The following is a 27,513-nucleotide window of genomic DNA, read 5'->3' on the forward strand; positions in this document are numbered from 1 at the left end:
TATAATATCACCAGCTCCAAGCCATATACTGTCGTGACTTGTCTGACATTCAATACAGGATAAACTGAAATTTCTTCCATTAAATATAATCTAGCTTGAGCCATTGATTTCTGTCTCCTCTCACTCGCTATGGACTACTTCAAGCAACTCTGAACCAGACTGTTCATAAGCCTGGTGAAATACTCCACCCCAATATGGGCTTCAAAAACAAACATATCCTCCTCATCATCATCAAGACTGCCTACATACTCCTCAATATCCACACTCAACTTCAGCCCAGTCACAGTTCATTTGCTGCTGAAATTCTCACATATTTATTACCTCTTGACTTAACTGTCTCAACACACTTCTAGCTGGCCTCGCACTTTCAACTTCCCTTTAATCTTGTGGTCATTGAATTTCATGCTGTCTGTGTGCAGACTCACACTAAGCTTTTAAAATTGTTCTTCCTATTTTCATTTCAGATCATGATTATCTGTTTCTATGAACTCTAGTCACAAAATCTTAAATATTTTGTCCTCAGAAAGTAATGGGGACTGTGCTGTTGAATTTATCAAGGCAGGATTAAATTTTTCTTTTGTAGACTTAGACATTAACTGATATGAAGGACAACAGACACAAAAGTGGGATAGAGACCACAACAAGATCAGGAATAATCTTATTGAAAGACAGAGCTGGTTTGATGGGCCAAATTGCCTGGCCCTGCTCAGAATTCTTTTGTTCCTATTTAACTGGAATTCAACTAATTCCAGCCTCTTCTCCGATCTCCAATTCATTAATACATGGATTATTGCTATTCTTTCATCTGTCAAGGCCATAAACGCTGGAATTTCCACCCAAAACTTTTCCTTCTCCCGACATCACATTCCTTCCTTAAAATATTTAGCAAAGAAACCTTTTGCATAGTTTTTTTTCCCAACTGCCTTAAAATCCGCTTCTGTTCCTGTGTCAAATGTTTCTTTATAATAAATCTGGGGATTGAGTTGTGATATTTTGTTACATGGACAGTGTATGACATGTATAAATTAGTAACATCGACCTAGACATAGCTGGAGTACACCTGTAATAAGAAACAGAGGAAGTTACACAATGGAAGTGAGATGATCAGAGCAGCAAGAGGTGAAACACAGCAAAGAATGGATGTGGATCTGAATCCACAGTCAAGAAGTCACACTTGCCTTAGACCATGAAATTTATCAAAGATAACAGACTACAGCACTAAAATTTGCATATTGCAGATAAATGGCCAAAAGTACACTGAACACTGAAACTTTTTAAATTTTAAAACCTCCCTCTGGAGACTGCAGCTGGAAAGATAACAGAAACAGCAGAGTCAGAGAAAAATCTCAGTTCTAGAAATCCTTGGGGAAAAGCTGATGTCACCATGCAATCGTCGGTACATGACGAAAGTACACAGTGAATGTTGGTCCCTTGGAGACTGAGGTGGGTGAGTAATAGTGGAGAAAAAAGAAATGACAGAGACACTAAATCAATATTTTGCCTGAGTTTCCACAGTGGGGGTTGATACTACTACTACTAAAAGGTAACGTGCATATTATAGAATGGAGAAATTTAGAAAAATCATCACCACGAGTGAAGAAGTGCTGATTTAAGGCAGTCAAGTAACCAGGACATCATGGCCTTTGGTCTAGGCTCTTAAAAGGAAGAAGAGTAGATCCATTGGTTATATTTTTTTCAAAATTCCCTGGCTATTGGAAAGGTTCAAGAGAATTGGAAAAATGTTAACATAACACCCTTATTCATTAAGGGGATGCAGCCAAAAGTAGACAGGTTAGTTTATCATGTGTCATTGGGAAATTTTTTGAATCCATTATTAACAAAATAATAACAGGAGACTTGGAAAATACAAATCCAATCCATCAGTGTCAGAATGGTTTTATGAAGGTTAAAATCATGTTTGACTAATTTACTACAGTTCCTTAAAAATATACCAAGCAAACTGGATAATGGGGTTTCTGGAGATGTGGTATAAGGGCTTCCACAAGGCATTTGATAAGGTGTCACTTAAAAGGTTAATGCACAAGATACGATTAGAAAGGGTAAGGGATAATTTATTAGTTTGTGTCGAAGATTGTGTAGAAATCTGGAACAAGAGGTCATGGTTGATCATCACACAATAAGAAATAGGAACAGGACAAAGCCATTCAGACCTTTGAGACTCCTCTGCCATTCAATAGGATCATTGATCCTGCATTGCTCATACCCGCTTTCTTGCATTTCACTCAAACCCTTGATTCACCTGCTGATCAACAATCTATTTCAGGGCTGCATGGTGGCTCAGTGGTTAGCACTGCTGCCTCACAACACCAAGGGCCGGAGTTCGATTCCAGCCTCTGGTGACTGTGTGTGTGGAGTTTGCACATTCTCCCTGTGTCTGCATGGGTTTCCTCCGGGTGCTCAGGTTTCCTCCCACAGTCCAGAGATATGCAGGCTAGGTGGATTGGCCATGCTCAATTGCCCGTAACGTTCAGGGATGTGGAGCTTAGGTGAGTTATAGAGCAATAGGTAGGTGTGAATGTCTTGAGCTGAAGGGCCTGTTTCTACACTGTATGATTCTATTTATCTCAGCCTTAAATATACAAAAGGACTCTACCCCTACAGAACTCTGCAGCAAGGAATTCCAGCCCTCTGAGAGACGACATTCCTCTTCATCTTAGTTTTAAATGGCCACCTCTTCCTTCCAAGATTATGTTTACACATAATCTTGGAATGTGGTGGGCATGTGGAATGCGCTGCCAGCAGTGGTAGTGGAGTCAGATACTTTAGAGACTTTTAAGCGACTCTTGCATAGGCACATGGAGAATAGTGAAATGTAGGGTATGCAGGGTAGTTTGATCTTAGTAGGATAACAGGTTGGCACAACATCGTGGGCCAAAGGGCCTGCACTGCTATATGTCCTTATGTCCTCTGATCCTTGACTCTCCCATGAGGGGAAACACCCTCTCAGCTTTTACCCTGTCAAGCCCCTTAAAAATGCAACATCTTGCAATGAGGTCACCTCTACTTCCTTTAAACTTCAATGAGTACAGTCCCCAACTTGTTCGACCTTTGCTCATAATGCAATTCCTCCATACAAGAGATCATCCAAGTGAACCTTCTCTGAATTGCGTCCATTGAGACAATATCTTTCCTTAAAACATCAAAACTGATCCCACTACTCAAATATGGTCTCATCAGTGTCTTGTACAGATGCAGCAAGACTTTCCTGTTTTTAATACTCCAACAATCTTGAAGTCCAACATTCCATTAATCTTCCTGATTACCTGCTGCACCTATGCTTTCACTCTGTTTCATGCACAAGTACTCCAAAGTTCATTTGCTGGAGCTTTTGGCAGTTACTTTTTTTTTTCCATTTAAATACTATTCAGTTCTTTTGTTTTGTCTTCCAAAATGAATAACTTCACATTTTCCCTCATTCTATTTGACAACTTTTTGCCCAGTCACTTAACCAATTAATATTTGTCTGCTCTCACAACCTGCCTTTCCATCCATTTTTCTGTCTGCAAATGTGTCAACAGTATATTCACTTCATTTCTCCTAGACATGAATATATATTGTAAATGCTTATAATCCCAGGACTGACCCCAATGGAATCCCACTTCTCACAGGTCATTAGGCTGAAAAAAAAAAGCTTCTCACCCCTTGCTGCTTCCTGCCCATTAGCCAATTCTCTATCTTTGCCAACATACTACCTTCAACACTATGAGCTCTTATCTTATAATTTAATCTTTTCTGAGGTATCGTGTTGAATGCCTTTTGGAAGTCTAAATATAACACATATGCTGGTTCTCCTCTATTCATTCTGATTGAGACTCCTTCTAAAACTCTAATAAATTGATCTGATATGATAGCCCTTTCATTAAGCCATGCTGACTCCTCTTGATTAAATTGATGTTCAAAATGTTCTGCTATTAATTCCTTAACAATTGATTCCAAAACGCTTCCAACAATAGACGTCAGGCTATAGTTAGCTGCTTTTTGCCTGCCTGCCTTTCTGAATAAGAAGATTCAGGTTAGGGCATAGCAGACTTAAAACAGATGAGGAGAAATTATCTCTGTCAAAATTTCACGAATCTGTGCAATTCACTACCCCAGAGTGTTTTAGATATTAGGACACTGAGCAAACTTATGGAGGAGTTCGACAGATTTTCAGTTTGTAATGAGTTGAAGGATTACGGAGCAGAAACAGGAAAGTGGAATCGATACTAATATGATCATTTGAATAGCAAAGCAGGATCAAGAGGCTAAATTTACCACTCGTGTTCTTGGATCTTATATTCCTTGCTGCAGTTACTGAGTCCAATTAATAATGTTTCACCAGAAAATCCTATATTCTGGAATGCTGATTTGTCAGTTCTGCTGCTCCCTTAACCAAGTCTCTGTAATGGCAACAATACGCATTACAACTCCATCTCGACTTTTTCCATCAATAGAGGGTCTAATAGCCAATGGGCCATAGATTTACGCTAAGATTGAGCAAACTAAGAGGACACTCGAGGAGACTGTTAGATAGTGGTGGGAGCCTGGAACTTGCTGCGCATAAAGGTGAATGTGACAGAACTTGCCATGTTGTGAAGCAGTATTTGGATATCCACTTGCACTGTCGTGGCTTCTGTGGCTAATGGCCAAGAGCTGAAAAATACCATTAGCACTGTCAGACCAGCCTGGTGATAATGGGCCAGAAGGTCTCCCACTGCTGCAAACATTTGACTGGAGAAACTGGGATCTTGTTGTGATTGATTTAGAAAAGGCAGATCAAGAAAAGCTGTTCAAATTAGCTGATCACAAAATGACACAACACATAGATTTGAGAATGTGATAAGATCTACAATAGGGATATGAGTTAGATATTTCAAATAATGAATACGATGTGACTCAGCCATCTGTGGTCGCGAACTCCACAGTTTGATCACTCCCTGAGAGAAGAACAGTTTCCTCATTTCAATCTTAAATGGCCTATCCTGCGTTCTAAAATTATTAGATTTGCTTCCCAACCAGTGGAAACATCCTCCCAGCATCTAGTCTGTCCAATCCGGTTATAAATGTATGTCTTTCAATCAAATCCCATCCCATTCTTCTGAACACACGAATACATGCTCACTTGAAGCAATCGCTACTCATACAAGAGTCCTGCCACCCTAAGTATCAGCCTAGCGAACTTTGCAAAACCATTACCACCACATCCACTTATTCTTCCATATCTATTCTACCAGCTACATCCTCAAATAAAATTCCAGTAGATTTGATTAACATGATTCCCTTTCATGCACCCATCTGACTTGGTCTCATCTCAATAATGCTTTCTAAGCGTTTGATACTATGTCTTTTACAATAATATCTAGCATTTTCTGCTGTTCAATCTCCAATCCTTTTTAAAGGATGGATTACATTTGCAACCCTCCAATCTGTTGGATTGGCATGAGAATTTGGGAGAATAATCAATATTTCAATATTTCTTAGCTTTTTTTTATTACTTTGGGATACGGATTATCAGGTCCTGGGGCTTTGTCATCCTATAATCTCATGGATTTCTCAAGGACTCTCTAAATTAATATTAATTTTCTTCAAATCCCCCCATCCCTAGATGCTTGTTCCCTAATATTTCTGTGTCCCATTTTGCGAAGACAAAGTCAAAATAATGTTAAATTTCTGCCATTTGTCTCCCGTTCTAATTCTCCCCATTTCTGTCTGAAGGGATCTACGTCTGTCTTTGTTGATCTTTTTCTCTTCACATATGTCCAACCCTCCCTCTCATCCCCATCTCCTTGACCTGATACAACCTGCCCATCTTCCCTCCCCACCTATTCACTCCTTCCAGCTCACTAGCCAATCCCCACCACTCACCTATCACCATCCCACCTACCCTCCCCAGCACCACCCCTCCCTCTCTCTATTTATTTCTGAGCTCCCTTCTACCACCCTCACCCCATTTCTGAAGAAGCCGCCGAAACATCAACTTTCCTGCTCTTCTGATGCTGCCTGGCCTGCTGTGTTCCTCCAGCTCCACGCTGCATTATCTCATACACTCATAGCTCCCTTTACTTAGATTTGGGACCCTAGTTTCAGAATATGCACTCTCCACCTTAATGATAGAATCAATCATTTTATGAATGCTCTTCCTCAACAGATTCAGCCTAAGAAGATTGTTAATTAATATGTCACACTGCAAAATATCCATTACAAGCCTCGGTCATAGATTCTTGAATGTATTGATCTAAACAAATTATTGTGTTCACGCTTTACTGGTCTGCAGTATTATTGCTAGTTTGATTTGTCCAATCTATAGGTAAATCAAATTTAGTCATGACTACTGTTTTGTCTCTAATCTAACGTCTTCTCTTTCACCTTTGCTGCACGGAAATCCTCCAAACATCCCCCCACCAATATTTTCTGCCCGAGTGGTAATGATACATAACTGAACACTTACAATAATGACAGTCAATAATAACCAAATCCTAGGGTTTTGGAGCAAATCTGGTATTGATTTTGAAGTGATGCTTTGTCGGTGTTTTCTAACTGTGAATCCACTTCCTACATCCTGCAAAAGATGTACATGAGAAATCTTTCATTGCAAGTCTAAGATAGAAATTCAGAAGAGACATTTAATTCTTTTGGTTTTGATTTGCTGCCTGTACATCCTTTGTTTCTAATCCCTGTTTTAAACAAAGTTTTACACTTTTTAATTTATTTTAAATTTGGCAAAATCCAAAATCGAATTGGAGATAAAGGGATTGCGGCTGACACAAGGTGTTTCCGAAGTGTCTCCATCCACCCATGCTCAGTCCATCACACTGTCTCAATAGGGTGGATAGTTGCTCCCCGTTTCCTTCGCTATCTCCAGACCAGACAATACCAACACCATCCTAGCTGACTTCCACATGTCCTCACTCACATCAATTCCTTTCAATATCACCAATTTTTTCACTAAATTAAAGGGTTCGTGGCACAGCAACATGTGGATTTGTAAATCCAAATCCTTGATTTCCAATCACTCCACGGTTTTACCGTCTCTAAATTCCATAACGTAAAAGTCATTTTCCATTGACAGAACAGACAAACCTCAAAGCCTAATGGTTTTCAAATCTTCTTGATTTCAGCGAATCTTTCAGATATTTATATAATGTTTCTTGTCCAGAAATCATTCTCACTTAACATCCTCTGAAAGGAGTTTACAAAAATCATCCTAGAACACAGAATAGTACAGCACAGGAACAGTTCCTTTAATCAGCCATGTCTGTGCAAACCATGAAGCTATTCTAAACTAATCCCATCTCCCCGCACATAGCCCATATTTCTCTACTCCCTGTTCATGTGTTTATTTAAATGCCTCCCAAACATTTCTATTGTACCTGCTTCTACCATCTGCTATGGCAGCATGTTCCAGGCACTTTCTGCGTAAAAATAAAACCTGCCTCACACGTCTCATATAGTCATAGCATTGTATAGGATGGAAACAGGCCCTTCGGTCCAATTCGTTCCACCTGCCTGCATAAAAACTGAAAGAACCACAGATGCAGTAAATCAGAAACAAAAACAGAAATTGCTTGAAAATCTTACCAGGTCTGTGGGGAGAAATCAGAGTTAAGGTTTCAGATCAAATTACCCTTCCTCAGAACTGATGATAGCTGGGAAAATGTCAGTTTATATGGAAAAGATAGGAGGAAAGGAGTAGATGATTGGTAGTGCTAGAGCCCCACAAGTTCAGAAGGTGTAACATCGTTTACTTCCTCCCTCTTCAATATCCAACGGCCCAAACTCACCTTCCCATGAAACAGCACTTTACTCGCACTTCATACATTTTAGACTACTGTATTCACTGCTTACAACGAGGTCTCTTCTACATTGGGGAAACGAAGCATAGATTGGGTGACTGCTTCACAGAACATCTACATGCTGTCTGCAAAAAAGACCTTGAGCTCCCAGTTGCCTGCAACTTCAAAACACCACCCTTTTCCCTGGTCAACATCTGTGTCTCAGGCTTGCTGCAGTCCTCCAGTGAAGCTCAGTGTAAGCTGGAAGAACAACACCTCATTTTCCACCAGGGGACCCTGCAGCCTTCTGGACCAAATATAGAGTTCAACAACTTTAGGGCTTGAACTCTCCCATGTCCCTTCCCCAACCACCACACACCAAGCCTTGTTACCACATAGTCTGCCATTACACACAACCCATTGTTAGCCACTAACATTCCCCACAAATAGGTATTCACATTCCCACCTGGATCATTTTCCACTTCTTTGTCTGTCCAACTGTTTTTGTCTCTTTGGGACCTCTATTCCCACCTATCATTTACTTTTTATCACACCCCAACCAATCTTCCACATATAAACCATCATTTTCCCAACTCCATCAGCTCTGAAAAAGAAGGGTCTAGACCTGAAACATCAAATTCCCTGCTTCTCTGATGCTGCCTGGCCTGCTGTGTTCATCCAGCTCGACACCTTACTATCTTATCACAATACCACAAGTGCAGTCTCACTAACGTCCTGTACGACTGCAACATAACTTCGTAGTTCAGTGTCCTGACTGACAAAAGCCCACGTGCCAAAAACTTTCTTCCCTGCCCGGTCTATTTGTGACTCCGCTTTAAGAGAACCCTACACCTGAACTCCAAGGTCCCTTCTTCCACTACACTACTTAATGCCCTACAATTTACCATGAAACTACTGCTTTGATTTGACTTTCCAAAATGCAACACTTCTCTTAGCTATATTAAACTTCATTTGTCATTTCTCGGCCCACTTCCCCAGCTGATCAAGATCCTGCTGCAATTTCTGATAACCTTCCTCACTGTCCACGATACCGTCTGTTTTAGTGTCAATCGCAAACTTACTAATCATGCCTTGTAGATTCTCATCCACATCATTGACAAAGATAACAAACAGCAATGGGCACAGCACCGACCCAGAGGCACAGGCCTCCAGTCTGACAAGCATCCTTCCACTATTACTGTCTGCATCCCACCATCAAGCCAATTGTGTTTCCAATTTACCAGCTGTCCCCAGATTCCATGTGATTTAACCTTCCAGAGCAACCTATCATGTGGAAACTTATAAATCCATGTAGACAACATCTACTGCACTGACCTCCTCAACCTTCCTGGTCACTTCAAAGAACTCTAACAAATTTGTGAGGCATGATCTCCCACATACAAAGCCATGCTGACTACTCCTAATCAAACCCTATCTTTCTAAATGCATGTATATCTTATCTCAGTCTTCCGAGACCTCACCCACGGTTTATGATGCAAATGTATCAGTTAGGGCCCCTACAATTTCACCTCTAGCCTTTCGCAAGTTTCTTGGATATGTCTGACGAGGACTAGATTTATCCACCTTCATACACCTCCTCTTCTACGATGTAGACTATCCCCAAGATATCGCCACTACCTTCCCCAACTTCCCAAGTCTTCATGTCTTCCTCAACACAAAGGAGAAATATGCACTTGAGAACCTCACCCATCTCTTGCAGTTCCACACATACATGTCCACTTTGGTCCTTAAGGGATCTTATTCTGTCTCTAGTTATTCTTTTTCCTTTAAAATACTTAAAGAATCTCATTAAATTCACCCTAATCTTCTCAGGCAAAGCTACGTTGTGTCCCCTTTTTGCCCTCCTAATGTCCTTCTTCAGTAAATTCCCGTATTCCCCATAAACCTCCAGGCATTCCCTTGATCCCAGCTGCCTTTTCCTGAACCATGCCTCCTTCTTCTGTCTGGTTAAAGCCTCAGTATCTCTTGTCATCTAGGGTTCCCTACTTCTGCCAGTCTCACAAGAACATATAGACCTTGAACGCTAGCTAACACACTTCTATAGGACTCCCACTTGCCAGAGGTCCCTTTGCCTGCAAACAAATGACTCCAAATCAACCCCTGCAAGGTCTTGTCTAATATCACCAAGATTCATCTAGTCCCAATTTAGAACTTGAACCTGCTGACTAGTTTTGTCCTTCTCCATAATTATTTTAAAATTAATAGAACTATGGTCTCTGGTTCCAAAGTGCTCCCCACTGTCACCTCAGTTACCTGTCCTGTTCTGTTTCCTAAGAGTAGGTCGAATTTTGTCCCTTACTAAGAAGGGCCCTCTTCCTGCTCCTCTGATGTTACTTGTCCTGCTGTGTTCATCCAGCTCTACACCTTGTCCCCTCTATATACTGCTTGAGGAAACTTTCTTGAACACATTTAACAAATTCTACTCCATCTAAGCCCTTAAAACTATGGTAGTCCCAGTCTGTATTAGGAAAATTAAAATCCCCCACCACGACAACCCTTTTTCTCCTGCAAGCCTCCTCAAGCTCCCTGCATATTTGTTCCTCTAATACCATTGACGATTTGGGAGCCTATAGTACAACCCCAATAACATCACCACCCACTTCTTATTTCTCAGCCCCACCCAAAAAGCCTCATTGGGTGATCCCTCAGTTATTTCATCTCTACTGCTACTGTGATACTTCTCTTAATCAAAAAATGCAACATCCCTTTCCCCTCTTTCCTCCACCTCTATCCCGCCTAAAGCGCCTGTACCTTGGCACATTAGGCTGCCAGTCTTATCCCTTCTTTAGCCAATATTCTGTGATGGCTGTAATATCCCAGCCCCACAAGCCTATCCACACCCTGAATTCATCGGCCTTACCTGCCATCCCTCTTGCATTGAAGTAAATGGAATTTAATCCAACAGGCATTCTTCATTTCCTGTCCTGTTCCAGCCTGACCTGTCTCTTTTCCTTGCTATTTTTGATTACTGTATCTCTTTCCAGCCTCACACTTCCCTCCCTGACATTCTAATTTAAACCTTTCCTTGCAGCACTAGCAAATCTGCCCACCACGATATTGGACCCCCTCCAGTCCAGGTGCAACCCATTCCTCTTGAACAGGTCACCTATGGTGAAGAAAAGATCCCAATGATCCAGGAATCTGAATCCCTGCCCCCTGCACCAATTCTTTAACCACACATTTATCTGCCACATATTCCTGTTCTTACACTCACAAACACATGGCACTGGAAGTGATCTGGAGATTATCACCATCGAGGTCCTGGTTTTTAACTTTTTTCCTAACACCCTATAAGCACTCTGCAGGACCTCATCCCTTTTTATATGATGTCACTTGTGCTAACATTCACAATGTCTTCTGGCTGCTCACCCTCCCTCTGTCAGGTTTGTTTTGGGAGACCCTCACAGGAGGATTGCCTGGAGAAAGTTTTTAACATACAGGGAATTCTAGATGGGTGTACCGGAGGACGTTAAAAATCCACACTGGGTCTGGAGAAGAGAGTGGGGCATCAGTAAGGTCCGAGGTTAGAGATTGGTTCTGTAGCAGGCAGTCATGTGGGGGTTCTAAGAGCTTGTCTGGGGGATCACTCAAAAATGTGGCTGGGTTAATAGTGGAGCAGGAAGAGATAAGGAATAAATCGCAGTGAGAACCTGGGAACAATGCAGTAATCCCTGAGCTACAGTGTCCAGGCGAGTGGAGTAGGAGGCAACCAGTCATTATAGTTCAAGTTTAAAAGGGCCTACTGTAAACCTGTCAGTTTCAGTATGACGTAAGTGTGTGTGTGTAAGTGATGTAGTAGACTGTGACAGTTATGTCCTTGATCTCTGAAGAATGGCAGCACATACACAAAGGAAGAAACAGGAAAGTGGGGTTGAAACCACAATGAGATCAGCCATGATCTTAGTGAATGGCAGTGCACATTTGTAAGGCTGAACAGCCTACTCCTGCTCTAAGTTCTATGTTCACTATTGAGGGACAGCAGGGCAGGGAGGGAGGGGGGGGGGGGTGCCAGTGAAAACCTGCAACACAATCACTGCCGTGACAGAGCTGTACGGTACAAAGGAAAGTAATCAATTCAACAGCTGACAAATCAGCCAAACACAGTAGAAATGCTATAGCACGTAGTGGGGGGTCAGGATTGGCTGGCTTTAATCACGTGGCTTCCTTGTAGCCCTGGTGTGTGCAGAAGCAGCAGACAAGAGTAGGATGACTGTCCACGTACAGGCAGTAAACAGTGAACACTGGGATGGGGCAGGGGATTCAGTTCAGAATAGGAGCATTCTCTCCCTCACCTTGAGGACTTAAGGGGAGCACCAAGGAGTCTAGACTGATCCATGGCAGCGATGATGCTAGTGGTAGTGAGGCAGATCCACACACAGGGTAGGACAGCTTCTATACCCACTCCACATGATGATTGCTATCAGTTAGGAGGAAGGGCAACAGGATTAGAACACAGGAGGAATCTCTGCTCTGTCATGTCTCATTTGCACAGTGTCACAATATCCCATTTGCCAAACTGAACCAGGGAGGCAGTATGGGCACTAACATTGCAATGGTGTCCTGAACTTAGAGAGAGAGGCAGGAGGGGGAAGAAAACTCTAGTTGGTTTTAAAAAAGTTACCAAGTATGTGTACATCACCAGTCAACAACTAGTCAAGAATTATTGTGTAAATTGACCAAATTATACACGCTGAAAAATTAACCAGATTTACCACACACAAAAATCAGAAATTCTTAACAAAAATGTTAATGTTTCGGGTCCAGCGACCCTTCCTCAGAACTGAAATGAATGAATGGATGATGGGCCCTCGGACCCAGCAGAGCCACAGCTGTGGGAGAAACTGCAGCCGGCAGTTTCAAGAGGTATCAATTACCTGGATAAGTGGTTTGAATTCCAAAACAATGGCACGTGCCATTGACGGAAAGGCGCTCTCCTGCCTTAAAGCAGGGAGGGGGGGTGGTTAATTTCACGGTGCTGGATATCTCAAATGGTTTCTGGTCTGTCACTGTTCAGCAGGACCAGTACAAATTTGCATTTGCTTTTAAAGGACAATAGTACACGTGGAGTTGTCTGCCACAGGGTTTCCATAATAGCCCCAGCATTTTCCACCAGTGTATGGCAGACTGTTTAAAAGATTTCAGTGAGCTACAAAGGCTTGTACAGTACGTGGACAGCATCCTGTTGTTCACAGACAATAGCGAGGAACATGGCCCCCTACTGAGTGAGTTGTTACAACTCCTGTGCAAGAGCGGGTTGAAGGTAACCCCTAAGAAGGCACTGATAGGGTTGAGGGAGGTCAAGTTCCTGGGACTGACCCTGAGGGCTGGAGAGCGCAGCAGAGATGCAGCACAGGCTAAAGAGGTCTTGCGGGGTGGCTTGATACAGTGGAATAGTGCCCAGGACGTAATCTATAAAATCTTCTGGGTTAGTCTTTCGATCAGGGGCCCTTGACATAATTAAACACGTCTCTTGTGGCTTCCAAGGGGTATAGACCTGCATTGTATTTTGACCCCCTTGTGTTGGGTTCAGGTGAGGGACCATGTGATTACAAAATTGTCGTGATTTTTCTTACAGGGGTCCTTCTTTAGGGGATAGTTATCAGAGGGTCTCCTCCAAACTCTGTCCTTAGATTCACTATGCTCTGCCTGTGAATCGGGACTAGCATACACTTCGAACCTTGTAGAATCGCTAGGAAACATTAAATAGGTGCTAGAGGGTCGAGTGAACTGCACCCTGGACTTATGTTTCCCCAGGCTTCTCGCATGGGTTTTAGAAGAATCCTGCTGTCCGTCCTTGTGTTCAGTAACGGTCTGTTCTGTATACTGTTTCCTGTTTGTCTGTTTAGTTTTAGACCTGGTACAACAGGAGATAGGGTCTGTACAAGCCATGGGTTTGTCAGGAGATCCATGTGGGCTGCCTACTGAAGGGCTTGGAGATTCTACAGCAGGAGGTTTGGTTTGGTCAGCATACGGTGGCGGTGATAGGGCTACGGGCGATTGCTGGGACTGATGGCAGTGTTGGGGTGTCTGCAGACGTAGGTTGGCCAAGGACGGGTAGGGTTGTGGAGGGGCTAGTGGTCCCAATGGGGCAGAGGGGTGTCTTTCCCAGTCCTCCTCATCGTGTTCATCTGTGTCATGAATTTGGAGCAACATCGGCATGCCAGATGCTTCAGGAGGTACCTCCGATTTTTTGTTTTCTGTCACTCTAGTCCCTGTTCTTTGTCTTGTTGTTCTCTCTCCTGCCTTTCTCGTTTAACTCTTTCCCTTTCTTTCATTTCATGATCCTCACACTGCAGTTTTAAGATTTCAAGTTTTTGGTTTCCCCTCATTATCACAGGCACTGATCCCTCTCCTACATGCATTATCCACCCAACGGGCCAGTTTTGATTTTTCAGTCAGCTCCTCAGCTCTCTTTCTCCAGATTGACATTAACCCTTTCCATCTGTGCCCACATGGCGTGTCCATAGTGCCTCTTCTGCGTTAGTACATAGATCTATATCCCACATTCCCCGCAATGGCCAATTCTCATTTCCCAATTTTTTGTTCAGGCATGCCAACAGACGTCTGTACTGTACTGTACTTCATTTTCGGGATCATCCCGGCATAACCGATATAAAGGGGGTCTGACACCCGACTTATCCAGCGCTTCCACTTAATACTAGTTTCTATACACCAGTGTCCTTAGGCTCAACACCCACTTCAGGGTCCTGACTGTCTTGTGGGGGATTTCCCCTCTTAACAACTGGTCTAAGGCAGGGTGGTTGAGACAGACAGGCACTGTAACTAATCTATACCTAGGTCTGAACACTTACTAACCCCCTCCCTTTTCCCAATTGCCCAACTCAAGGAGTCAACCCCGGCCACTGGGGGACTCGAACCTCCAGGATTTTTTTTCTTTTTTTTAAGTTATTGACTCAGAGACTCTAACCTCCCAGATGTTTTCCAGTTACCTGACCTAGGGACTCTAACCTCCTGGATTTTTCCCCCCACTTTACCTGACCAGGGACTCTAACGTCCCGGATTTCTTTACTAGCCTGGGGACTCGAACCTCCAGGCATTAGGACTTAGCAGTGTTCAAGACTGTGAGTCATCTCGGCGTTCCATCAGTACAGAGCCACGCAGCGACGAGGGTGGCAGGTTAGTGAGAGAGACCAAGGTGAATCGTACCTTGCGGGCCCGTGCATCTCACTCCACCAACACTCACACGATCACTTATTCAGGCCTCCATGTAAGACTGCTGTACACGTTGGAACCCTGCTCATTGCACCAAATGTCAGGTTCGTTATTGGAGACCCTCACAGACTTGGTGCAAGAACAAGACATTGACCTGTTTAGAAAAACACAAATCCTTTTATTACAAAGCAAGTACAAGCTGTGGAGAATCACTGTACTTAATCCGGCACAAAGTGCAGAGCCTCGTAAGTATTTCTCCCCGAGCAGTGGACAGTCCCCGCTTTTTATACTTCACTAAGTGCATAATACATAAAACAATTTTACATCTCATAATGGCATGATACATGAAACAATTACTACAACAGACAAAGACAGGATGCAAAACAATTATTTCATCAAGAAGATAAAAGACCAGGATATAGTTAGCGAGTTTTGAGAAGATTTGTAGCGCAGGTTGAGGTTCTGGATGTGAGTTTGCTCGCTGAGCTGGAAGGTTAGTTTTCAGACATTTCGTCACCATTCTAGGTAACATCAGTGAGCCTCCGACGAAGCACTGGTGTTATGTCCTGCTTTCTATTTATCTGGTTAGGGCTCCTTGGGTCGGTGATGCCATTTCCTGTGTTGGTGATGTCATTTCCTGTTCTTTTTCTCAGGCGATGGTAGATTGGCTCCAAATCAATGTGTTTGTTGATGGAGTTCCGGTTGGACTGCCATGCTTCTCGGAATTCTCGTGCGTGTCTCTGTTTGGCTTGTCCTAGGATGGATGTGTCCCCCAATCAAAGTGGTGTCCTTCCTCATCTGTATGTAAGGATATGAGTGATAGTGGGTCATGTCGTTTTGTGGCTAGTTGATGTTCATGTGTCCTGGTGGCTAGCTTTCTGCCTGTTTGTCCAATGTAGTGTTTGTCACAGTTCTTGCAAGGTATTTTGTAGATGACGCTCGTTTTGCTTGTTGTCTGTATAGGGTCTTTTAAGTTCATTAGCTGCTGTTTTAGTGTGTTGGTGGGTTTGTGGGCTACCCCGATGCCAAGAGGTCCGAGTAGTCTGGCAGTCATTTTGGAAATGTCTTTGATGTAGGGGAGAGTGGTTATGGTTTCTGGGGCCGTTTTGTCTGTTTGTTTGGGTTTGTTGCTGAGGAATCGGCGGACTGTGTTCATAGGGTACCCATTCTTTTTGAATACACTGTATACGTGATTTTCTTCTGCTCTTTGTAGTTCCTCTGTGCTGCAGTGTGTGGTGGCTCGTTGGAATAATGATCTCATGCAGCTTAGTTTGTGGGTGTTGGGATGGTTGCTCCTGTAGTTCAGTATTTGGTCCGTATGTGTTGTTTTCCTGTAGACGCTGGTTTGAAGTTCCATATTGGCTGTTCGCTCCACTGTGACATCTAGGAATGGCAGTTTGTCGTTGTTTTCCTCCTCTTTTGTGAATGTTATGCCAGTAAGGGTATTATTGACGGTCTTGAAGAACCTTCAAAATACCTTGCAAGAACTGTGACAAACACTACATTGGACAAACAGGCAGAAAGCTAGCCACCAGGATACATGAACATCAACTAGCCACAAAACGACATGACCCACTATCACTCATATCCTTACATACAGATGAGGAAGGACACCACTTTGATTGGGACAACACATCCATCCTAGGACAAGCCAAACAGAGACACGCACGAGAATTCCTAGAAGCACGGCATTCCAACCGGAATTCCATCAACAAACACATTGATTTGGAGCCAATCTACCATCCCCTGAGAAAAAGAACAGGAAATGACATCACCAAAGGAAATGACATCACCAACCCAAGGAGCCCTAACCAGATAAATAGAAAGCGGGACATAACACCAGTGCTTCGTCAGAGGCTCACTGATGCTGTTACCTAGAATGGTAATGAAATGTCTGACTGGGCCCAGCTGGCGCCTTCCCCAACTGGTCAGGGGGCCAACGGGGACAGTGCGGGGTGTTTTCTTTGCTTTTTTTTCCTTTAGTTGGCGTATGTACCCCCTGGGTAACCCGGAGCGGCTTGCATGACTGGGTAGGTGTGTAAATATGTTTTATTTTTTGTACATCTTATGAATAAAGTATATTTTTTCAAATAAAAAAAGTAACGAAATGTCTGAAAACTAACCTTCCAGCTCAGCGAGCAAACTCATCCAGAACCAGGATATAGTATCGATCGTTCATGAAGTGACTGCTAATGGCAGGAGGCAATTTCAATTTGTTAACGTGACAGAATGTAACTTCAAGTTGCCGATGTGTCTGGCTTGAACAAAGTCAGTGCCCTGGCCCCTTTGTCGGAGACAGAAGTTACATACTTCAGAAGTCTAGACAACAAAGTGTGGAGCTGGATGAACACAGCAGGAATAGCAACTCACATTCCACTTGGAAACCCTGCAGCCCAATGGTATCAATGCAGACTTCACAAGCTTCAAAATCTCCCCTTCCCCCACAGCATCCCAAAACCAGGCCAGCTCGTCCCCTCCCCCCACTGCATCACAAAACCAGCCCAGCTTGTCCCCGACTCCCTAACCTGTTCTTCCTCTCACCTATCCCCTCCTCCCACCTCAAGCCGCACATCCATTTCCTACTACTAACCTCATCCCACCTCCTTGACCTGTCCGTCCTCCCTACCTCCCCACCTACACACTCCTCTCCACCTTCGGTCCGCCTCCCCCTCTCTCCCTATTTATTTCAGAACCCTTGCCCCATCCCCCTCTCTGATGAAGGGTCTAGGCCCGAAACATCAGCTTTTGTGCTCCTAAGATGCTGCTTGGCCTGCTGTGTTCATCCAGCTCCACACTTTGTTATCTTGGATTCTCCAGCATCTGCAGTTCCCATTATCTCTACTTCAGAAGTCTCACACCTTTACAATTATTCCTCACTAAACCTTATTTGAGACAGTTTAACTAATTCTATTCAGTCAGGAAGCTTAAGGCAGGGTCTGCATACCGATGTGTAGGAAGATAAGGAGTTCTGAAGTCTTACACCTAATTCCTAGCTGGGCAGGAAGTTTTAAGGCAGTGCCTGCATAGCTATGTGTAGGCAGATAAAGGACATTAAAGTATAGAAATCAATGGGATGTTATTCCAATAACATCTCACCTCTTGAGAATGTTCTACAGCCGTTCTGAGACATCCAGGACCCTGACACTCAGGAAGCAATACCCCATCCTGGATTCCCTAATGCAGCCGTGGAATCTCCCATCTTTCCCCCTAACAATTGAGTCTCCTATGAATAAGGTCCTGTTTACCTTTGCCCCTTCCTGGTGTGCCCCATAGCCAGTCGTAGTGCTATGGACCTGGTCACTGCTGCTTTCCCCGATTGGTCACCCACTCCCTCCAACGGTATCCAAAATGATATATTTGTTTTCAGGGGAACGGCCAACGGAGATTCCTGCACTACCTTTGCCTTTCTTGGTGACCACCCAGCTACTGTCTGCCTGCACTTTAGGTGTGACCACCTCACTAAAACTCTTGTCACTCAGCATCACGAATGACCCAGCTCCAGCTCCCTAACATGGTCTCCAAGGGGCTGTAGCTTAGTGCACGTCCCATAGGTCTCGTGATCAAGGACGATTGGAAGAGGCCCTCAGCTCCCACATCCTGCTAGAGGAGCATGTCACTGCCCATACTACCATATCAAATGCTCTGAGAAGAAAGTTAAAACGACTTTACCTAAATTTATCTGTACATTTTGCTGAGCCATTGCTCACCAAAGCCTCTCGTGCCAACGCCTTACTTCTCACTACTACCAATAAATTTTCAATAGCAGGTCTCTCTCCCGCATATTTTTTTCTGGTTTGAGGAGGAGGAGGAGTGAGGGAGGGAAAGACTGCATTGATTTAATGTTTGGGCTTTAAGTACTCCTTGATACCAGGCCCACACAATCCACCCCTTAGGTCACTGCTTCCAGGCTCTACCGTAGGCACTAAAGTGATGCCGCTTCCTCTCAGAAGCCCTCTGCTGGCTGTTCTTACTCCTGCTGATCACAGGGGCTGCTGACAGACAATCCATCCTCAGTGCAGGTAACTGGTTTATACATTACAGCCTGGACGCAAAGTGTTGTCTCTCCCTCTCATTTGCCCTTTTCTGGGCCTGAAATGTTCAGTCTGATTTCTCACCAAAGATGCTGCCAGACCTGCTGAGACTGTCCAGCATGTTCCCACCTGCCTGCACTTGGCCCAAATGTCTCCAAACATTTCTTATTCATGAATTTATCCAAATGTCCTTTAAATGCTGTAACCGCATCCGCCACTTCTTCTTGAAGTTCATTCTACACAAGAACCCTTTGCTGTATAGAAAGAAAAATTACCCTTGGGTCTTTTTCAAATTTCTCTCCTCTCACCTTAAAATTGCCCTGTAGTTTTGAAATCACCCAACCTAGGGAAAAGAAAACTGCCATTCACCTTATCTGCAGTCCTCTCACATTAAACTTATGCCTCATTGTATTTGACTTCCACCCTGAGAAAAAAAACCCACTGACTATCCACCTGATCCATGCCTCTAAATTTTAATTGCCCCTATCATGTTGCCACTCAGCCTCTAATGCTGTAGCAAAAATAATCCCATAGTCCAAACTCTCCTTATAGCTAGTACACTCCAAACCAGACAACATTCTGGTAAAAGGAAGGCTGACATTTCGGGCCTAGACCCTTCTTCAGAAAATTCAGAAAACATTCATCAAGCATGATTTCCCTTTAGTGAATCCATGCTCACTGGGACCAATTCTGTTGCCACTTTCCAAATGTTCATACTTAAATGACAGACTCAAGTATTTTCCTACCACCGATGTCAAGCTAACTGGCTTATAATTCCCCATTTTCTCTCTCCCTCCTTTTTTAAAATCAGTGGAGTTACATTAGCTACCCTCAAGTCCATGGGAACTCTTCCAGAATCTGCGGAATGCTGAAAACAATCACCAATGCATTTCTAGGGCCACTTCCTTAAGTACTCTGGATGCAGAGCAGCAGGATTTTAATCCCATCAATTTCCCCAATACCATTTCCTGACTAATAAGGATTTTCTTCAGAACCTCCTTCATGCATGACCCACTGTCCCCTAGCGTTTCATTAGTGAAGACAGATCCAAAGTGTTTGTTCAACTGGTCTGCTGTCTCTTTGTTGTCTATTATGAACTCACCTGATTCTAACTGCAAAGGACCTACATTTGTCTTCAGCATTTTTTCTCTTCATATATCCACAGAACTTTTTGTAGTCTGTTCTCCGCAAGTTTGCTTTTATATTATATCTCTCCTTTCCAAATTAAACCTTTTACCCTCCACTGCTGAATATTAAATTTCTCCCAGTCCTCAGGTTTGCTGCATTTTCTGGCCAATTTATATGCCACCTTCTTTGGCTTTAACACTATCCCCGATTTCCCTTTTACCCATGGCTAGAACATATGGTTGAGCCTTGTCGAAGTTCATCCATGTGTTCTTTAAATGTCTGCCATCACCTATCCACGTTCAACCTCTTAAATATCTTTGGCCATATTATCCAGGCCAATGCATGCCTCATACCATCAAAGTTCAGCTGCTCTTGGGAGGGTCTGTATGGACTTGATGGGCCGAATGGCCTGCTTCCACACTGTAGAGATTATATTATTGTATGATTTGGAGCACTGTACGCAGTTCTGGTTAACATGCTATGGGAAGGTTGTGCAGGCTTTGGAGCAATTGCAGAAGAAGTTTACCAGAATGGTTCAGAGATGGTAGGAACTGCAGATCCTGGAGAATCTGAAATAACAAATAACAAGCTGGATGAACACAGCAGGCCAAGCAGCATCAGAGGAGCAGGAAGGCTGAGGTTTCAGGGTGTGACCAGTAGTGAAGACAATGGCAAATCAGTAAATATTCTGTATCTGGACTTTCAAAAGACTTTTGACAAGGTTCTATACAGGAGATTAGTAAAGAAAATTAAAGCTCATGATATCAGAGGTAAAGTATTGACATGGATAGAAAACTGATTGACAGACAGGAAGCAGAAAGTCAGAAAAAGTGAATCTTTTTCAGGCATGCAGTGACCAGTGGGGTACTGTCAGGTTCAGTGCTGGGACCTCAGCTGTTCACGATATACATTAACAATGTGGACAAAGCAATTAAATGCAATATCTGCAAATCTACAGGTGACATGAAGCTGAATGGCAGTGTGTGCTGTGAGGAGGATGCTAACAGGCTGCAAGGTAACTTGGACAGTCAGGCTGAGTGGGCAAATACAATGTAATGTGGATAAATGTGAGGTTACCCACTTTGGTTGCAAAAAACAGAAAGGCAGATTATTATCCGAATGGCGACAGTTTAGGAGAAGGTGAGGTGCAATGAGACCTGGGTATCATGATGGAACAGTCACTGAAGGTTGGCATATAGGTGCAGCAGACTGTGAGGAAAGCTAATGGCATTTGTTGTTTATTAATCATTCACAGGATGAGGGTGTCACTGGCCAGACCAGCAATTATTGCCCAGAGGGCAGTTAAGAGTCAACCACATTGCTGAGAATCTGGAGTCACACGTAGGCCAGACCAGGTAGGATGGTAGTTTCCTTCCTTAAAGGACATGAGTGAAACAGGTGTGTTTTTCTGACAATCAGCAACAAGTTCACGGTCACCATTAGACTCTGTATTCCAGATATTATTTTTATTGAATTCAATTTCCACAACCTGCCAGGATTTGAAACCTGGTCTCCAGAACATTATCTGGGTCTCTGGATTAGTAGTATAGCAATAATACCACTCAGCCTCGCCTTCCAGGCAGATTGGCCTTCGTAGCGAGGGGATTTGAGTATGGGAGGAAGGATGTTACACTAACTTATACAGGGCTTGGGTGAGGCCACACCTTGAATATTGTGTGCGGTTTTGTTCTGAGGAAGCGCAGTCTTGCTATTGAAGGAGTCCAGCAGTCTGATTCCTGGGAATGGAAGGACTGATGCAGGAGGGAAGACTGGATTGATTAGGCTTATATTTGCTGATTTAGGAAAATAAGAGGAGGAATCGTATGGAAAGATATAAAATCCTGACAGGATTGAACTGGTTAGATGTGGGAATAATGTTCCAGATATTGGGAAAGTCCAAAACTAGAGGTCATAGTCTAGGAATAAGGGGTAAAATATTTAGGACTGAGATTAGAAAGAATTTCTTCACTCAGATAGTTATGAACCTGCAGAATTCTCTCCCACAGGAACCTGTTAAGAGAGCTGGACGTGGCCCTTGCGGCTAAAGGGATCGAGGGGTATGGGGAGAGGGTGAGGACAGAATGCCGAGATTACACGATCGTATTGAATTCTGCTGCAGGCTTGAGGGCTGAACGACCGACTTCTACGCCAATTTTCTATGTTTCTCCCCAGACGCAATCCTGCCACACCACTCCCACCAACCCCCAACCTGCGTTTCTCATCGGCAAACCACCCAGCCTGCATATCACTGGACACTATGGGTGATTAAGCACGGCCAATCCACCTAACCTTTGGACTGCGGGAGGAAACCGGAGCAAACCGACAGGGAAAGCGTGTAAACTCCAGATAGACAATCACCCGAGGGTGGAATCGAACCCAGATCACTGGCGCTGCCAGGTAGCAGTACTAACCACTAAGCCACCGCGCCGACTTATCGCTACTTATCCAGTGACATAAACTGAGAAGAAACAAACATTTCTCTTGGTCTGAATTTGCTCTGTGCAAACGGCGCCTTATCACACTCTGGCAAAAGAAGGCTGCACATGCACAAGCCCCTGACAAAGCTGATGCGTCCCGCGAGCCCTTACCCTAATAAAGATGGCGGTGGCAAGGGAGTCCAATCGTCATCGCCTGAGGCACCTTTTTAATTTTGCTGCAAACGCGAGGCGAGAGGTTTCCAATTCATTTTTGGCGGGCTGCATCGTGTGTTCATAAAGCCTCACAGTCCCCGCTATCCGCGGTCTGTCCCTCATCAGTGCAACTACACCCACCTCACTCACCGTAGTAATGTACCCACGATGTCCGTGCAGGCAGCCGGTTGCCCCTCACTGGCTACGATTGGTTAATGGAGCGGCCAATCACGGTGGGTGATCCTAACCCCGCCTCCTATCGATGCGAGTGACCCATCAATCTCTCAGGATCCTTTGTGATGTAAAGTTCTGGCCAATGGACATTGTAAGTCCTAAATGCCTTACCACCACCTAATTCTAATCTCACTTTACAGTTCTTGGCCCGGAGCCCTGTTCTACTTACAAATCTGCAAGCTTATACATCATAAGACCATTAGATACGGAATCGTGAAGGGCAGAAAAGGACCTTCGGCCATCAAGTCTGCTCCACACTGCATCTGACCTTTAATCTAATCCCATTTAGCAGTCTAGACCCATAACCTTGAATGTTATGATGTACCAAGCGCTCATCCAAGTACGTTTTAAAGCAATATCACATCATCTCTACAATGACTATAGAGGACATTCAGGGTATTAGATATCATGGACCCTCCAAAGAGCATCCCACTCACATGTCCCATCCTATCACCGTAACCCCACATTTAACATGTCAACCCACGTAGCCTGCACAAACTTGGAGTGTGGAAAGAAATCAGAGGATCTGCTGGAATCACCACACAAACATAGGGAGAAAGTGTAAAGCCCACACAGACAGTTCCCTAAGGCTGAGAATCGAACCCAACTACTAGGTATGGCCAATAACATCAATGGCACACAAATGCCAGGCAATGACCATCGACAATAAGAGACAACCTAATATGCACCCTTTGACATTTAATGTTATTATTATTGAATCCTTCGTTAGGAACCTCTTGGGGTGTTACCAATAAACAGAAAAAAAAGTGATGAAGAGGATTAATGAAGGCAGAGCAGTGGACATTGTCGATATGAACTTCAGTAAAACATTTCACAAGGCTCAGCATTGACTATCTAACAATGCTAGATCACATGGAATAGAGGGAAAACTACACATTTGGATACAAAATTAGCTTGAAGGTAGTTGGCAGAGGGCCATGGTATAGGGTTGCTTTCCAGACTGGAAGTCTTTGACCAGCAGTATGCCATAAAGATCAGTGCTTGGTCTACTGCTTTTTGTCTTTCATATAAATGATATGAATGTGAATATAGGAGGTATGGTTAATAAGTTTGCAGATGACATCAAAATTGATAGTGTAGCGGACAGTGAAGACACTTACCTCAGAGTACAACGGGACTTGATCTGATGGGCTGAAGGGCCGATGAGCTGAAGAATGGCCGATGGAATTTAATCTATATAAATATGAGGTGCTACATTTTGGTACGGAAAATCAGGGCCTGGGAAGCGTTGCCAAACACATAAGCCTTGGAATGCAGAATTGCAGGTAGATAGGTTAATGAAGAAGGTATTTGGTACATTTGTCTTTATTGGCTAGTGCATTGAGTATAGGAGATGGGAGGTCATGTTGCAGCTAAAAATTACATTAATTAGGCCTCCTTTGGAATACTCCATTCATTTCTGGTCTCACTGCTATAGGCAAAATGTTGTGAAATTTTAAATTGTTTTGAAAAGATTTGCAAGGATGTTGCCGGAGTTGAAGGGTTCCAGCTATAGAGAGAGGCTGAACAGGCTAGGGCTATTTTGCCTGGAGCATCAGAGACTGAAGGGTGATCTTACAGAAGTTTATAAAATCTTGAAGGGCATGAATAGTCAAGATCTTTTTCTCAGGGTAGGGGATTCCAAAACTTGAGGGCATAGGTTTAGGATGAGAGGGGAAAGATTTAAAATAGACCTAAGGGACAATGTTTTCACACAGAGGGTGGTCAGTGTATGTTACAAGCTGCCAGACGAAAAGATGAAGCCTGGCACAATTACAATATTTAAAAGGCATATGACTGGGTACATGACTAGGAATGGTATAGACAGATATGGGGGAATTGCTGACAAGTGGGACCAGATTAATTTAAGATAACTGGTTGGCATCGACAAGTTGGACTGTGGTGACTGTATATCTCTATAGCTCCATGTGAGGCAAATTGCGTTTACCACTTTCCCAGGCAGCAATTGCAGACCATCACCATCCTCCAAGTAAAACTAGTTTTCCTCATATTCCCCTGAACATTCTGCCCCTCACCTTGTGCCTGTGTCCCCTTGTGACTGACCATTCAACTCACAGCAACAGCTGTTCCTTGTCCTCTCTGTCCATGCCCCTCATCAACATGTACACTTCAATCAGATTGCCCCTCAGTCTTCACTACTCCAACAAAAACAGCCAAAACAAATCAAATCTACAATCATAACATAAATATTTCATCCCAAGACAAACACTCCAAGATTCCTTTGTTCCATAGAACATCCTAGTGTCTTGCCATTCATTTATACTTCTTTATCAAATTACTCCTTCCAAAGTATATCACTTCATATTTTTCAGAATTAAATTTTATGTGCACTTATGTGCCCATTTGACCATACTGTTTATTTCTTTTTGTAGCATTCAAGCACATTACTACTGCACATTACCAAGGCATTCAACCTTAATCTTAACTACCTGAACAATCTTTGTGTCATCTGCAAATGTACAAATCCAACTCCTCATATAGTCATCTGTGTGATTTATAAAAATGTTGAAAAAGTAATAGAGGACCCAACAGATATCTCTTTGGCCAGCCATTGGCTTCCAGTCATTAAAGTGGCCTTTTGGGGCCATACTCTGTCTGCAATAACTGAGTCAATTTTGAATGCACTCTACCTCATATTTCATATGCTTTTGCCTTCTTGGTGGGTAACCTATGTGGGACCTACTCAAAAGTTTTGCTTAAACCCATTTGAACTAGATGAAATATTGTCTTATTTTACACATCTCCTCATTTCCTCAAATGTCAATCAAATTTGTTAGTCGTGACCTCATTCTGACAAGCCGTGCTGACTATCCTGGCCAATCCTTGCTTCTCCAAATGAAGACAAATGCTCTCTGTCAGAATTTTCTGCAATAGTCTCCCTTTTACTGATGTAAGAATCAGTGGTCAGTAGTTGTCTGGCTTATTTCTACTGTCCTTTATAAATATCAGAGTCATATTAGTTGTTCTCCAGTCCTCTGCCACATCCAGAAAGATATTATAAATTTATCAGTGCCTCTGCAATCTCCACCCTTGCTCCCACAGCAGACTGTGACACGATTCACCTGGACCTGGAGGTTTAACCACTTTTAAGCCTGTCAACAACTTCAAAACCTTACCCTTCCCTGATTCAATCTGTTCAAGCAGCTTTCAGTCTCTCCCACTAGCTTCCATACCTTCATCCACATTTTCTTGGTAGAAGACCAAGTTTCTCATGTCAAGAAGACATGTTTCTCAAGTCAACTGTGCTGTTTTCAACCTGTAGCCCTTCATCCCTTTAATAATTAAGAATCTTTCTATCTCTGCCCTAAATACACTCAATGACTTGGCCATCACAGCCTTCTGTAGCAATAAATCCTACAGATTCACCACCATGTGACTGAAGAAAATTCTTCTTCAGCTTAGTTCTAAAGCATTGTCCTTTCACTCTGAATTTGTGCCTCAGGGAGTGCGTCTCTCCTTTCAGTGGATATGTTTTTTCCACTTCCACTTTACCCAGGCCTCTCAGTATTCTATAAGTTTTAATGAGAACTTCCTTATCTTTCTAACCTCCTTTGAGTTAAAATTCAGAATCCTCATATGACAAGCCCTTCACCCCCTGGATTATTCCTGCGAACATCATCTGGAACCCAACAGGCCTCTGAAACAGGAACTAAAACTGCTGACAATATTCCAAACGCAACCTGACTAGCGATTTATACAGCCTCACCAGTACATCCCTGTTCTTGCATTCTACCCGTACCAAAATGAATTTTAGCATTGCATTGGCCTTCCTAACTGCCAAATGAAGTTGCATATTAACCTTAAGAGAATCCTGAAAGAGGGCTCCTAAGTTCTTTCATGCTGCAGATTTAGCAAGCCGTTCAAAAATAATCTATGCCTCTATTTCTCCTCCAAAAGTGGAAAAACTGACACTTTTCCATATTGAATTCCATATGCCACTTATCTGCCCACTCTTCTAGCCTGCCCAACTCCTGCAGCCTTGCCACCTCAACAGCTTAAATATTTCTCCTGCTTTGTGTGTCAGTAAGTTTCAGGCCTTCTCTTTATATGAAACTGGATGTAAAGCAAAGTGCAGTGATTGAAATGAGGTTGGTCAGGGGACATCATGGGGTATGTGCCCCCTGATTGGGGCTGCTATCCTGGGTCAATCAGGGAGAGCTGGCTGGCAGATACGACAAAGAGTCTCAGGGATTCTCCTCACTCCAGCGGCCGGCTCTGAGCTATCTAGTCAGAGTCCATATACTGTGCACCAGTAAATAAGGGTTGATTTGGTGGCAGGTTAGCAGCCTCTATGGAGTTATTTCAAAAGTCACAAGACTGAAAGTGACCTAGTGCAGCAGAACAGATTCTCCTCACAATGGAGATCGGCAATATTGGTTTATGTCTGCTTTTTAAGCAGGAGCACCTGTATGGGAACTTTGACACCACAAAAAGTGATTTGGACAATGGAACACAAGAAACACAATTGGGAGGGATTGAACATCCATGGGGAGATCCCAATAG

General features: G+C 43.4%; 1 protein-coding gene across 7 annotated transcripts in view; it reads right to left on the reverse strand.

Moving 5' to 3' along the window:
- LOC125449037 (gastrula zinc finger protein XlCGF71.1-like) overlaps positions 1-22,953 on the reverse strand; it is a 33,863-nt gene extending 10,910 nt beyond the window's left edge. For 3 of the 7 annotated variants that reach the window (XR_007246794.2, XR_007246793.2, XM_048524611.2), the window contains exons 1-2: positions 22,906-22,953; positions 14,961-15,120 (exon numbers count right to left, since the gene is read on the reverse strand). The gene's annotated coding sequence lies outside the window, so the exon portion shown is untranslated. Of the gene's footprint in view, positions 1-6,448; positions 6,560-14,960; positions 15,121-20,651; positions 20,670-22,713; positions 22,872-22,896 lie in introns of those variants that run through there. The other 4 variants (XR_009443141.1, XM_048524614.2, XM_048524612.2 and 1 more) reach the window with 4 other exon arrangements.
- Positions 22,954-27,513: the final 4,560 nt, after the last annotated feature.

This window comes from Stegostoma tigrinum, chromosome 43, assembly GCF_030684315.1.
Source record: "Stegostoma tigrinum isolate sSteTig4 chromosome 43, sSteTig4.hap1, whole genome shotgun sequence".
Lineage (NCBI taxonomy): Eukaryota > Metazoa > Chordata > Chondrichthyes > Orectolobiformes > Stegostomatidae > Stegostoma > Stegostoma tigrinum.